This window comes from Sarcophilus harrisii, chromosome 3 (genome assembly GCF_902635505.1).
Source record: "Sarcophilus harrisii chromosome 3, mSarHar1.11, whole genome shotgun sequence".
Taxonomy (NCBI): domain Eukaryota; kingdom Metazoa; phylum Chordata; class Mammalia; order Dasyuromorphia; family Dasyuridae; genus Sarcophilus; species Sarcophilus harrisii.
The window spans coordinates 47,325,784-47,341,388 of NC_045428.1; positions in this window are offsets into that span (position 1 = coordinate 47,325,784).

Here is a 15,605-nt window from a genome sequence, read left to right on the forward strand (position 1 = left end):
TTTTAGAATTTCCAATTTAGTATTTGATTGGGGTTTTTAATTTGGTCTTTTTAGTTTTTTTAGTTGCTAAAGCCCAATTCATTAATCTTTTCTTTCTTGTTTTATTCAAGTAAGCCTCTAAGGATATAAAAATTCTCTTATTACCGCTTTGGCTGCATCCCACAAATTTTGGTATGATGTCTCATCATTGTCATTATCTTGAGTGAAATTATTAATTGTATCTATAATTTGCTGCTTCACCCAATCATTCTTTAAGATGAGATTGTTTAGTTTCCAATTACTTTTGGTCTATTTCCCCTAACTTTTTGTTGAATGTAGGTTTTATTGCATCATGATCTGAAAAGAAAGCATTTACTATTTCTGCTTTCTTGCATTTAATTTAGGTCTTTATGTCCTAATATATGGTCAATTTTTGAATAGGTTCCATGAACTGCTGAGAAGAAAGTATATTCCTTCTATCTCCATTCAATTTTCTCCAAAGGTCCAATATACCTAAATTTTCTAATATTCTATTTACTTCTTTAATTTCTTTCTTTATTTGTTTTCTGGTTTGATTTGTCTAATTCTGAGAGTGCAAGGTTGAGATCTCCTATGTTACAGTTTTGTTGTCTATTTCTTCTTGCAACTCTCTTAACTTCTCCTTTAGGAAGTTGAGTGCCATACCACTTGGTGCATATATGTTTAATATTGATATTGCTTCGTTGTTTATGTACCCTTTAGCAGGGATGTAGTTACCTTCCTTATCTCTTTAATTAGATCAATTTTACTTTTGCTTGATCTGAGATAAGGATGGCTACCCCTCTTTTTGACTTCACCTGAAGCATAATAGATTTTGCTCCAGCCTTTTACTTTTTACTCTATATGCATCCCCTGCTTTAGATGTGTTTCTTGTAAACAACATATTGTAGGGTTCTGACTTTTGATCCAGTCTGCTATCTGCCTCCTCTTTATGGGGGAGTTCATCCCATTTACATTTACGGTTAGAATTACTAAATCTGTATTTCCTGCCATCCTAATAACCCTCAGATTGTGCTTTTACTTATTCTTCCCTCCCCAACCCTCTTTCCCCTTTTAAACTTATATACCCCTCTTGTATAACGATACTTATCCTCTTTATAATCCCTCCTCCCCTTTGAGCCTTTCCCCTTCCTTCCCTTATTACTCTTTTTCTTTTCCTTTTCTCTCCCCATTTTTAATGAGGCGAGAGAGAATTTTCTAAAACAAATGTCAATTATTTTTTCTTTGAGCAACTCTGATGAGAGTAAGATTCATCACAATGTTCCTCCCTCTCTAAATTCCCTCAGATATGATAAGTTTCCTTAGCCTCTTTGTGGGATGTGGTTTCCCTCTTTTATCCCTCCTTCCCACCTTATTCTGCCATCATCCCTTTTCCATATCTACTTCCCTTTTTATGTTATATCAGTACAGATCAAATTATACATGTATTATTTTTGTATATCCACAACAGAAATACAATTCTCAAGAGTTATTTTTTACCTTTTTCTGCATCTCTTGAGTTCTATTCTTGGAGATCAAATTTTTGTTTAGTTCTGGTTTTCTTCAGAAACAAATGGAATTCATTTGTTTCATTAAATGTCCATCTTCTTCCTGGAAGAAAATGCTCAGCTTAAGCTGGGTAGTTTATTCTTGGCTGCATCTCAAGTTCTTGTGCCTTTCGGAATATCATATTCCAGGCCCTTCTTTCCTTTAATGTAGAGGCAGCCAGATCTTGGGTGATCCTTATTGTGGCACCTCGGTATTTAAATGGTTTTTTTTGGCTGCTTGTAAAATTTTTCCTTAATCTTATAGTTCTGAAATTTTGCCACAATATTCCTTAGGGTTTTTATTTTAGGGTTTTCTTTCAGAAGGTGTTCGATGAATCTTTCAATGCCTTTTTACCTTCTGATTCTATTACATCTGGGCAGTTCTCTTTGATGATTTCTTGTAAAAATAGTATTCTAGGCTCTTTTTTTCATCATAGTTTTTCAGAAAGTCCAATAATCTCAGATTATCTCTCCTAGATCTATTTTCCAAGTCTGTCGTTTTTGTGAGTAGATAATTCGTGGTTTTTTCCAGTTTGTCATTTTTTTGTTTTTGCTTGACTGATTCTTGCTGTCTCAATGAATCATTAGTTTCAATTTGTTCAGTTCTAATTTTTAAAGAATTATTTTCTTCAATAGCTTTTTTTTACTTCTTTCTGTATATGTCCAATTGAGTTTTTTGAATGTATTGTTTTGGTCTGTGGAATTTTTTTCCATTTCACTAATTTTTTTTTTTAGTGAATTATTTTCTTTTTCCAATTCACAGATCCTACTTTCTTGAGTGTTCTTTGTCTTTTCCAATTCACGGATCCTACTTTCTTGCGAGTTCTTTTGTCTTTTTCCAATTCACAAATCCTACTTTCTAGTGAATTCTTAATTTTTTCAATTCACAATTCTTACTTTCCTGAGATTTTTTTATTTTTTCCAATTCACCAATTTTGTTTCCCTGCACTTCCTGGGAATTTTTTAACTTTTCCAATTCGTATTTCAGGAAGTTGTTGCTCTCTTGTAAGGCTTCTCTTTCCTTTCCCATTTATCTTCTAACTCTCTTTTGAGACTTTTAATGGTCTCTTCTATGAGAGCATTATGTAAAGGAGGACAGTCTGATGCATTTTTGCTGTTTGAGGTCTCTTCAGGTTTGCTGACCTGCTCTTTTTCTGCATAGAAGCTGTCGATTGTTCTTTTCATCTTTTTATTCATGTTTGAAAGCCTTTAGGGTAGGTCTCCATAGGCAAGGGGTTACCAGCTTCCTCTGCAGAGCAGGGAAAGATTTAAACAGATTTCAGGCTCTGAGGTATGGGAGTGCTCTGAGTGAGAGTTTTCCCTTCCCCCAACAGGAAGTGGATTCAGCACTGGCCGAGCTATTAAACTGCTTAGTAGGGCTGAGTGGATTATCGATTGCCCTTGGCTAGAGACTAATGGTGAAAGTGTCACGCCCCAGGCCGGAGCCTCTTTTGGGACTGATGAGTATTAGCAGCTGACTGCAGAACGCAGACCGCCACAAACTCTGCCTGGGGTCTCGCCTGATGCCAAATCGGCCCTGGAAAAGCTCTATGGCCCCAAGCCGAGCTCCCACTGTGCAGATTGAGGCTAACCGGCTAGCCTCCTGCCGTGCAGGATCACAGCTGCCCCAAGGAGAAGCCCTGTGCGGGTCTGGGGCTCTGGCAGGCTTAGTGCTGAGATCTGTGCCTTCACCCTCGGTTTGAGACTCTCCTCGGAACCTAATTTCTCTCCCGTCTGCGGATCTCCCCTGGCCCCGGAACCAACCTTTTTTGGTGAGACTGCAGATTTTCTTCGGCCGGTGAGTTGTTCTACTTCTTATCTTTACCAATTGTAGCAGTCAAGACTATTTTTGAGGCTCGATATAATATTGATAAAGAGGGTAAGAGAAGAGCTTAGAAAGTCGCGTGTGACTTCTCCGCCATCTTGGCTCCGCCCCCTCACCCTTCAAACTTTTAATGTAGAAGCTGCTAAATCTTGCTTTTTCATGACTGTGATGCAATCATAAATCACAGATGAAGGTCTCCCTGCTCCACTTAACCACAAGCTCTGGTGTGCTAGTGCTCCTCCTCATATTGGGACTACCATGCAGGACTAAGACCTTAAGCTGAGTGTGGGCAAACTAACAGAATCTTGCCTTAGTCTTAGCAAAGAGAGCCATGCAGTTTTGTTCTTCCAGTTGTTCAACCCCCTGTGAGATGAGAACTTTCAAAAAAGTAGCAGCTGCTGCTGATTAAGCAGCTCCCAAACCTTTTCCTGGTTTTTTGGAGTCAGGGCTTTGTTGGTGCTGCCTGTGCTGGACTGTGCTCCATTCCAAGCTAAATGTAACAGAACTTTCCTGATGACCTTCTAAGTTATCTTGGGCTGGAAAATCGTTTCATTTTGTCTTTTTGTGGGTTTTTCACTCTAGAATTTTTTTATCTAGATTATTTTAAAGTACTTGGAAATTTTGGGGGAGAGCTCAATTATGTCTCTGCCTTTTCCCTGTCATCTTGGTTCTACCTTCCCACCAGGAAATTAATTAGCAAGATTTAATATTACATTGATTTACAATGCTTTAGGAAAAGAACAAATCTCCTGTCATCAGATTGCTCAGTGTTTCAATGAATGAATCCACAAGCTTTTGCTAAACTTATTGGCCAGGCATTGTTGTGGACCCTAGAGATAAAGAAATAAAATGAAGAAGTAAAGGGTGCAAAGAATACATAATATAAAATAATAATGGAAAAATAGTTATCAAAGAGCTTTAAATGTCAATCAGGGATTTGTATTTGATTGTAGAAGTAAATGAGAACTACTTGAGTTTTTTGAGCAGGTGTGACATGATCATAATAATGCTTTAGGGAGCTCACTATGGCATCTGTCATGTTCTCTTTGATCCAAGATATTTCATGACATTGCAGGATGTTAATGGAATAATTTCTCCATATTCCTAATTAAAATACACATGTGCATATGCATTCAAACTTATAGCACATATATAAATATACACAAGGAATATAGGAATGCATATATATTTATTTGCATAAATATAATCATTAGTAATTAATTAGATGTACATATATTTTTCTAAAATGTTTTCAATATACATACAAACAGGCATACATTTGTTTTTATACATGTATATGTATTTGCATATATACATACATACATATAGACATATAGACATACATACACATATGCAGGAACTCAGCCCAGTGGTGACCATGCAGTGAGTAGGCCACCAGCACCTGAGGCTCCAGGAAAGAAAGCCAATGACTACATTGCTGGCTCCCAGCACAAGAAAGATGATGCCCCAGGAGTAGAGCTCAACTTAAAAAATTCACAAAATAGCCTAAAAGGATTAAACATCAGAAAAGAATAGTAACCATAGAAAACTACCATGGTGAGAGAGAAGTTCAGAACATAGTGTCAATATATTTATATACAAAACCTCTAAAGAGGAATATGAATTGATCTTCAGCCCCAAAATCTTTCTTAGAAGAGCTTAAAAAGAATTTTAAAAATCAAATAAGAAAAATAGAAGAAAAAGTGGGAAAAGAAATGAGAGTTATGCAAGAGAGAGTCAACAGCTTGGAAAAAGAACACAAATTGAACAAAGAAAAGAATTCCTTAAAAAGTAAATTTGCCAAATGGAAAATGACATACAAAAACTAACTAAAGAAAATAATTCCTTAAAATTAGAATTGTCAGTTGGAAATAAATGATCCAATGAGACATTAAGGATCAGTCACTTTTTTAATGAAAAAAAAATAGAAGAAAATGTTAAAATACCTTGTTGGAGGAGTAAGTGACTGGGACATAGATCCAGGATAGATCATTTAAAAATTAGTGGACTATATGAAAACCATGATTTAAAAAGAGCCTGAATAGAGTCTTTTAAGAAATTACCAAGGAAACCTGCCCTGTTATCATAGACTCAGAGGGGAAAATAATATTTGAAAGACTGCATCAATCATCTATGGAAAGAGATCCCCAAATGAAAACTCCAAGGAATATTACCGTCAAATTTAAGAGCTCCCAAGTGATAGAGAAAATACTATAAGCAACCAGAAAGAAACACTTCAAGAATGATGGAGCCACAGTCAGGATAACAAGATTTAGCAGCTTCTATATTAATGGATTATTCATATTCATTGATATTCAAAACTGAGTATAATCTTTTAGAGGAAAAAATGGACATTCTGAAATAGAAAAATTTCAAACTTTTGTGATGAAAAGACCAAAGTTACATCAAAATTCAATCTTTGAATATAAAATTTTTAAATGTGTGTGTGTGTATACAAATTGACATCAAAGAATAATTTAATGAGATCAAGGATGTTCCTTTCAGTTTTTCACAGACTGAACCCTACTTGACTCATTAAAGATTACTTGTCCCTTTTAATGGAATAACTTTTGAACATATTACCAATTGATGACAAAAAGCCATGCGTGTGTAATATTGCTTCTAACCTGTAGGGGTTTATGAATTCCAGACTCTAATTGTTTTATTCAAAAAGAAATACAAACAACACATAAATAGACCAAAAACTTTTGGGAACTTTTAAACCAAGATTTATTTCAATTCCCAGTAAAACATGATTGCTAATAGTGTATCTCAAACATAGATTCTAATTATTTTGTTTTGTTGCATGGATGCCTTTGGAAGTCTATTGAAGCCTATGGACTCATCAGAAAATTTTGAATGCATAAAATGGGATATATGGAATTACCAATAAAACTATAATAAGTTACAATTATATATGAATGTATCTATGTCGATATATGAGACAGAGAGAGAGACAAAAAGAAAGAGAGACAAAAAGACAGAGAGAGACAGAGACAGAGAGACACACACAGAAAGATGATATTTATGGTTTTAGATCCATAGTTAAGAACTTTTGAAGTTCTAGAAGTATTCCAGATCAGGAGATGGAAAAAAACAATGAAAAAGAGATAACCAAAGGACAGTATCAGTATTAGCAACACAAAAAGCAACACCACCAACAAACATAGTTATGAGAGGAAAAAAAAAAAGGTGTTAGGGAGATACAAAAAATAAATTAAATGTAGAGAGAGAGATTTTTATTGTATCATTTTTAATCACCATAATTTTACACCATGACCTTTCTCACTGCTATTAACAATAATTTAAAGATAAATATTAGTGGAAAGATCAAATCAAATCTATATAATATCAAAATAACTGCTCAATATTTTGAAAAAGACTGACAAGATAAGGAAAGTAAAAGATGTATGGGTCCCTCTCATTTTCACAGAAGACTTGGTAGAATCATATTTTTTTTTCTTTATACTGTTATAGTCCTTTGTAATTTTTGTGTCATTTATTGAATTGTGTGTGTATGTGACTGTTCTTTTCATTTCTTGTGAAAGTCATTGTCTGCATTGATTCTTGACTCTGCATCAGTTCATGTGAATTTTTCTGTGCTTCTCTTTATTTTCATTTCCAGCATTTCTTACAACACAATTATATTACAGTATGATTATGTGCCTTAAAAAAAAAAAAAAAAAACTATTATCCAGGTAATGGACCTTCTCACCCCAATTCCTCCCTCCTTCCCCTTCTCTCTCTATTTTTCTCTGTATACACCCCCCATCCCACCCCCACACGTTTTGTTTTTCCATTACAAAAAAGAAAAAGTACCATTTAGAATATTTTGGTGTAAAAGGAGACTTTCTTCTTTTGAGGAGCTTCCTTGGTGAAAAGGTTTTGTAGTAGCATCTCTGAGCCAAAGGATTATGGATATTTTTGTCATTTCACATGAAAGATTTCTCATCGCTCTTACAAATAATTGTACTGATTTAGGAAGGGGGGATTCTAAAGATATTCATTCTCAACTTCTATAGAATATAGAATCTCTAACTTATATACTGATTAGCTTTTTGAGATATAAACACATGAAGAGATGGCCACTGTTATGCTGACCTGGTAAAACCCTCACCTGACATGAGCTGCTGCTCTGAGAATTTGTGTTGAATTTCATTGTGGGAGACAAAGCAAAGTAATGTAAAGATAGCTTTTGTCTCCTTAGAGATACTATAGTTAAGTAGAAAAAAGTATTGGCTTTGGAGAAAAAAAGACCTTGTTTTTCGCCCATCATGGTCCTTATGAAGACTAAATAAGAACTTATAGTTTGATCTCTGTCCCCTTGAATATAGTGTTCACATTGATAAAATCATGACTATGACCATAGTACATAAACAAAGTACTTTATATCATAGTACCTAAGCAATAATTAGTAACACAGTACAGTAAATAATTCATTATTTTAAAACATGACATAAATGTGAGCTGATTGCTTTTGTTAATAGCTTCTATAAATGTTTAGAGACCTAATGACTCCTTATGATACAACAGGCTAGCAGAATAGTTTACATGTAGGAGATGCTTAAGGAAAATTGGTTGAATTTAATTGTGTTGCTTGTAGATCAATGATAGCAAGGAAATAAGGATAAGAATACACAATTTTTGATTTGGGGACTCAAGTTGATTTCTATGCAATAACAATTCTCAAACTTATTTTCATAAACTTTATTTTAAATGAGGTACTATTATGCTTTGCACATAGTTGGTGCTTTTTAAAGGCTTGCTGAATTCTGTTGAATTGAATAAACAAATATATTACAAAAATAAAGATCTTAAGATCTTTAGTCCCACCCGGCCAGCGCACTCTCTTGAACTGGAATTGTTGGCTAAACTTCTGAATTCGAGTTTCCTGGGATGCTCTATCACACAGCTTTCTGTGCCTTTCTGATGTGAACTTAATTGGTCAGTTTAAGCACACATAGCAGCTTCGCCACGTATGATAAGCATAATTCTCTGTATGTCCTGCTGAGCCCATCTGTCTTTACTGTACAATCCTCAGTTAAATAATACATATTCCACCGATGATCTTTCAGAAACAGTTCACTTATGATATTTGAGAAAATCTACAGGAAGAACCAGCAGGGAAGAACCAAAGCCCAAGGACCACCAAGGGAACTATTTTTTTCTGTGCTGAAGCATCATAAGGTTTTAAAGATGGAAAGGACCTTAAAGTTAATCTACTTCAACACCCCCTTTGACAGATCAGGAAATCAAGGCTCAAAGACATTAAGTGACTGTTTCAAAGTCTCACAGCTAATTAGTACCCAACATGAAACTGGGAGTCTCTCATTCACAATGTAGCTACAAGATAGGAAGTGCAAAAGTTATTCTCTATATTTTATATATTAGAGAAGTCAAGTGACTTTTCCCAGATTGCATAGCAAATTCATGTCACAGACATGACTGAAGTTAAGGTCCCCTCCCTTCAGCTCACCTGTAACCTTTACTGCTTCTACCTCTTCCTTATATCATCTTTACCACTAAACTTGAACTTTGAACAAGGAAATGAATGCTTCCTTGGGAAGATGGGAGTGAGCTAGGAAGCATTCTCATTCAAGAAAAAAAAAACTGTTAAGCCAGAATCTTCATTACTCTACATTTTTCTTCTCTGCATATGACAGAAGTAACACAAGGGAGAGGACTCAGGCAGCAAAGTCTGTTGATTCAATTCAACGGATTAACATTATTAAATGGATACTATGTACCAAGGCTCAGTACACTGGAGATACAAAATGACAAAAATCTTCCCATTTAAGGAACTTTCATGAGGGGAGAGGACACTTAGGAGGGGAAAGAAAAATGCAAAAAAAAAAAAAATATATATATATATACATGTAAACATGCATACATACATATATATGTACATTTATCTGCTTGTATATATGTCTAAAATATGGACAGACAAGAGATAATAGATACAATGTGTGTATGTGTGTTTGTGTGGGTGTAGTGTTTATATTTATAAGTGGATATACATATTGGATAGCTAACAGACAAAGTTGATAGACTACTAGATCTGGAATTAGAAAGATTTCTCTTCCTAAGTTTAAGTGTAGCTTTAAATACTAGCTATGTGATGCTGTACAAGTCACAGCTTTGTACTTCCCTTGTAATCTTGTTTCTGTTGGTTTTGTTTCAGTGTATATCTCAATATATACAGGCTTCAGTGGCAAATAGGACAAAAAAGAGAATCAGGGGAAAAAGTGTCAGAGAACATAGTTCAAAATTAAGAAATAAAAGAAGCCAAAGATCTAATTATTCAAAGAAAAAGCCTTGTGCCTATAGATAATTAATACTTTGTTCTAGAAGTGAGTCAAATTATATGGAACATAATAAAATTAAAATGTATACATATTATCAAGATGACTGGTAATTGATGAGAGCATGTCATAACCTACTGCTCATGTCAGTAATACCATTTTCTTACTGAAATATTGATGAAAGTTGCCATCACTTTTAAAAAATAAAATTAAAAGATAGAATAGAAAATAATTGCAAAAATTATTTGACCTATTTAAATGATCCATGAATTTGAAACAAAATCTGAAATTGAAATATGAACTTGACAATTGCCATTTCTTTCAAAGGTTGAATTTGTCTTAAAAATTTACCACAATAAGGAGGGGGAAAAAAAGAAGCCAGAATCTCTTGCTTCTAGCAAACAGTTAAAGTCTTTGGTACATTAAAAAAACTGGAAGCCAAAATGGTGGAGATACAAACATATCCCAATTTAACATATGGATAATCTAAACATATATAGATGCTTAACAAGTGCTATTTTAAAATATGGTATTTAAAGATAGGACTATTAAATATGTTCATTTAGAATGTAAAAACCTGAAAGAAACTTGAGTACTTTGGAATTTTTGCTTTCAACTTACCAGTGCTACCAATAAACTTACAAAATGATTTTGAAGAGTTGGGAAGACCTGAGATTTCATGAATACAAGTGCAGTGATACCCATCAGTGATGCAAATCAGTCATAATTTACAGCTTTATCATACAACTGACAGAGTTATGAGATTAGGTAACTTGTCCATGATTAAATAATTATCTCTACATTGAATAATAATTCTAACATTCTAAGTGGTTTCTTGTAACATTTTCTTTTAAAAACTTTTTTATTGTTTTCTTTTTTTCCTGTTATACATGTACATTAAATTTTTAAAAAAATACACATTTCTTTATGAATCAAAATGGGAGAGAGTTCTACCAAATTCCTTTTATGGCACAGATATGGTGGTGATATCTAAAATAGGCAGGGTCAAAACAGAAAGAAAATTAAAATCAATTTCTCTAATTGTAGAGTATGGGCTAGCTCCCTAAAGGGCCTCAGGGTCAGCCAGAGCCAGGATAAATCAAAGTCCTTGGTCTTTAGGGGAGAAGTGAAGGAGGCAGGCAAGCTGCCAAGTGGCTTGCCAAAAACGTATCCTGGATTTTGGAGTCCAGAGTCTCCAGCCTCTCTCCTCCTCTTTCTACATCCAAGTCACTCTGATTCCTCTCCCTCTCCCTCCAATCCTTGCCTAGCATTATTACTATCAAACATTCAGCAAGCACCAATGGTGAAGGGAGTCATCATCTAAATATATGCTATAGAGCCATTGTCTCATATCGAATAGGTAGCCTTTTTGCTCTCTTGTATTATTCAACCCTCTACACTAATGAATATTGACACAAAAATCTAAGATAAAATATTAACAAAGAGATTATTGCAACTTACCACCAGGATAATACACTACTATCAAGTAGGATTTATACCAGGAATGTAGGGCTAGTTCAATGTTAGGAAAACTATTAGTATATTTGATTATATCAATAACCAAACTAACAAATCATATTCAGTAGATGCAGAAAAATCATTAGACAAAACCCAGTGCCCATTGTTATTAAAAATAGTAGAAAGCTTAGGAATAAATGGAGTTTTCCTCAATATGATAAGTAGGATCTACCTAAAACCACCAACAAACATCACATGTAATGGGGATAAATTATAAGTATTCCCAATAAGATTGGGGGTGAAATGAGGTTCCCCACTGTCACCTTCATTACTTAATATTGTATTAGAAATGATAGCTTTGTCAATAAGAGGAATAAAATAAATTGAAGGAATTAGATTAGGTAATGAGGAAATCAAATTATCACTCTTTACAGATGATATATTGCATAGAGAATCAGATGAAAAACTACTAGGAAAAATTAATAACTTTAGCAAAGTGGCAGGATACAAAAACATCCCACATAAATCATTAGCATCTATATGTTACCAGCAAAATCCAGCAACAAGAGATATAAGGAGAAATTCTATTTAAAATAATTGTAGAAAATTTAAAATATTTGGGGATCTACAAACCAGGAACTATATGAACACAATTACAAAACACTTTCCACACAAAGTCAGATCTAAACATTTAAAAAACTATAAAGTGCTTATGGGTAGACCAAACTAATATAATAAAAATGGCAATTATTCCTAAATTAGTCTACTTATTTAGTACAATACCAAACTGCCAAGAAACTACTTTATAGATCTAGAAAAAATAATAACAAAATTCACCTGAAAGAACAAAAGGTCTAGAATTTCAAGTAATGAATAAAAAAATACAAAGGATAATGATCTAACAATACCAGACTTAAAACTCTATTATAAAGCAGTGGTTATTAAAATCATTTGGTATTGGTTAAGAAATCAGGGAGTAGATCAGTGGGGTAGGTTAGATTCACAAGACACAATAGTCAATGAATATAGATATCTAGTGTTTGATAACTCCAAACACTCCAGTTTCTGAGATAAGAACTCACTATTTGACAAAACTTGCAAAGGAAACTTGAAAATAGTATGGCAGAAATTAGGCATTAATTCTTATTGAACACCCTACACTAAAATAAGGTTGACATGAGTTTATGATTTAGACATAAAGGATGATACTATAAGCAAATAAAGAGAAGGAAAGATTTTTTTAGCCAAACAAGAACTGTAGAACACTATGGAATTCAAAAGGAACAATTTTGATAATATTAAATTTAAAAAGTTTTTTTCTTATTAACAAAACCAATATAGCCAATATTAGGAGGGAAGCAGAAAACTCAGGGAAAATTACATCAACATTTCTGATGAGGGCCACATTTCTAAAATAAATAGAGATTTGACTCAATTTTATAAGAATTCAAGCCGTTCTCCAATTGATAAATGACCAAAATATATCAACAGATAATTTTTAGTGAAGAAATCAAAACTATTTCTAGTCATATGAGAAAATGCTCTAAATCACTATCTCTCAGATTTCTAAAATGATAGGAAAGGTTAATGATAAATATTGGAGGAGATGTGCTAAAACTGGGACACTAATACACTGTTTTTGGAGTTATGAATGTATCCAACCATTTTGGAAAGCAATTTGGTACTATGCCCAAAGAGCTATGAAATTGTACATACCCAATGTCTCTCCTGGACTGTATCCCAAGATCACAAAAAAGGGAAAGGGCTCACATATGCAAAAACGTTTGTAGCAGCCTTTTTTGTAGTGGCAATAAATTGGAAACTGAGTAGATGCCCATCAGTTGGAGAATGGCTGAACAAGTTACGGGATATGAATGTTATGGAATATTATTGTTCTTTAAGAAAAGATCAACAGGACAATTTGGAAAGACCTGAAGAGACTTACAGAAATTGGTGCTAAGTAGAACCAAGAGAACATTGTACGTAGTAACAATAAGATTATACAATGATCAATTCTGATGGACATGGCTCTTTTCAACAATGAGGTGATTCAGGTCAGTTCCAATTAACTTGTGATGGAAAGAGCCATTTTTCTTGTGTAGCACAATAAATCTGGAAATATGTATAGAAGAATTGCACATGTTTAACCTATAGTGGGTTACTTGCTGTCTAGTGAAGAGAGTGGGGGGAGGAAGGGAGAAAAGTTTTGAACACAAGGTTTTTTAAGGGAGAATGTTGAAAACTATCTTTGCAAGTATTTTGGAAATAAAAAGCTATTATTATTATTTTTAAAAAGAATCAATGAAACTTTTGCTAAAAGGAACACCACAGATTCCCTGTTTCAATCCTCTCATTTCCCAGATGAGACATCTGAGTCTTGGAAAGGTGAATATATATTCTTCAATGGTTAAGTTGAGATATAGAATTTGAACTCAGGCCTTTAGGAAGTGTCCTAAATTCACGATTCAATATGGCAGTCAATATTCTATCATTTATCATGTGCCCATTTTCTCTTCAACATTAACACACATTTGGGACTACAATCCATGGGGAATATATTAAAGATATTTTGAGCATTCTATCAGGATTTATTCCTCATTTTCAAGAGGTATAAATCAGGTTGCCTGTACTTTGGCCATATAGATTAATGCCAACTGAGTAGGCTTTCAAAATGGGAGAAACTTGCAATTTTGTTTGACAAGGCAAGTATTCATGAAAGGACTGATGAGGATTTTTATGGAAATAAATGTTTTAGCCTCCTGTGGTGAGATTTTACCTGTTTTGGCTACAGAAAATGTCTTATTAATTTGAATACTTTTTTTCTTTCTTTTTGGTTCAGCTGTTTGGAAGAAATGAACAGAGGCACTAGAAAGGGTAATGGAGGGTGAAATGTCATCATTTTACTATGGAAAGCCCTAAGTAGTGTTCCCTCTGTCTAGGGAGTTAAGGTACTTTAATTTTTTTTTTTTTTTTTTATTTAATAGCCTTTAATTTACAGGATATATACATGGGTAACTTTACAGCATTAACAATTGCCAAACCTCTTGTTCCAATTTTTCACCTCTTACCCCCCCACCCCCTCCCCTAAATGGCAGGATGACCAGTAGATGTTAAATATATTAAAATATAACTTAGATACACAATAAGTATACATGACCAAAACATTATTTTGCTGTACAAAAAGAATCAGACTCTGAATTATTGTACAATTAGCTTGTGAAGGAAATCAAAGATGCAGGGGTGCATAAATATAGGGACTGGGAATTCAATGTAATGGTTTTTAGTCATCTCCCAGAGTTCTTTTTCTGGGTATAGCTAGTTCAGTTCATTACTGCTCCATTAGAAATGATTTGGTTGATCTCGTTGCTGAGGATGGCCTGATCCATCAGGACTGGTCATCATCTAGTATTGTTGTTGAAGTATATAATGATCTCCTGGTCCTGATCATTTCACTTAGCATCAGTTCGTGTAAGTCTCTCCAGGCCTTTCTGAAATCATCCTGTTGGTCATTTCTTACAGAACAGTAATATTCCATAATTTTCATATACCACAATTTATTCAGCCATTCTCCAACTGATGGACATCCATTAAGTTTCCAGTTTCTAGCCACTACAAAAAGGGCTGCCACAAACATTCGTGCACATACAGGTCCCTTTCCTTCTTTATAATCTCTTTGGGATATAAGCCCAGTAGGAACACTGCTGGATCAAAGGGTATGCACAGTTTGATAACTTTTTGAGCATAGTTCCAAACTACTCTCCAAAATGGTTGGATTCGTTCACAACTCCACCAACAATGAATCAATGTCCCAGTTTTCCCACATCCCCTCCAACAATCATCATTATTTTTTCCTGTCATCTTAGCCAATCTGACAGGTGTGTAGTGGTATCTTAGAGTTGTCTTAATTTGCATTTCTCTGATTAATAATGACTTGGAGCATCTTTTCATATGACTAGAAATAGTTTCAATTTCTTCATCTGAGAATTGTCTGTTCATATCCTTTGACCATTTTTCAATTGGAGAATGGCTTGATTTTTATAAATTAGAGTTAATTCTCTATATATTTTGGAAATGAGGCCTTTATCAGAACCTTTGACTGTAAAATATTTTCCCAGTTTATTGCTTCCTTCTAATCTTGTCTGCATTAGTTTTGTTTGTACAAAAACTTTTCAGTTTGGTATAATCGAAATTTTCTATTTTGTGATCAGTAATGATCTCTAGTTCTGCTTTGGTCATAAAAACCTTCCCCTTCCACAGGACTGAGAGGTAAACTATCCTATGTTCCTCTAATTTATTAATAATTTCATTCTTTATGCCTAGGTCATGAACCCATTTTGACCTTATCTTGGTGTACGGCGTTAAGTATGGATCAATGCCTAGTTTCTGCCATATTAGTTTCCAATTTTCCCAGCAATTTTTATCAAACAGTAAGTTCTTATCCCAAAAGTTGGGATCTTTGGGTTTGTCAAAGACTAG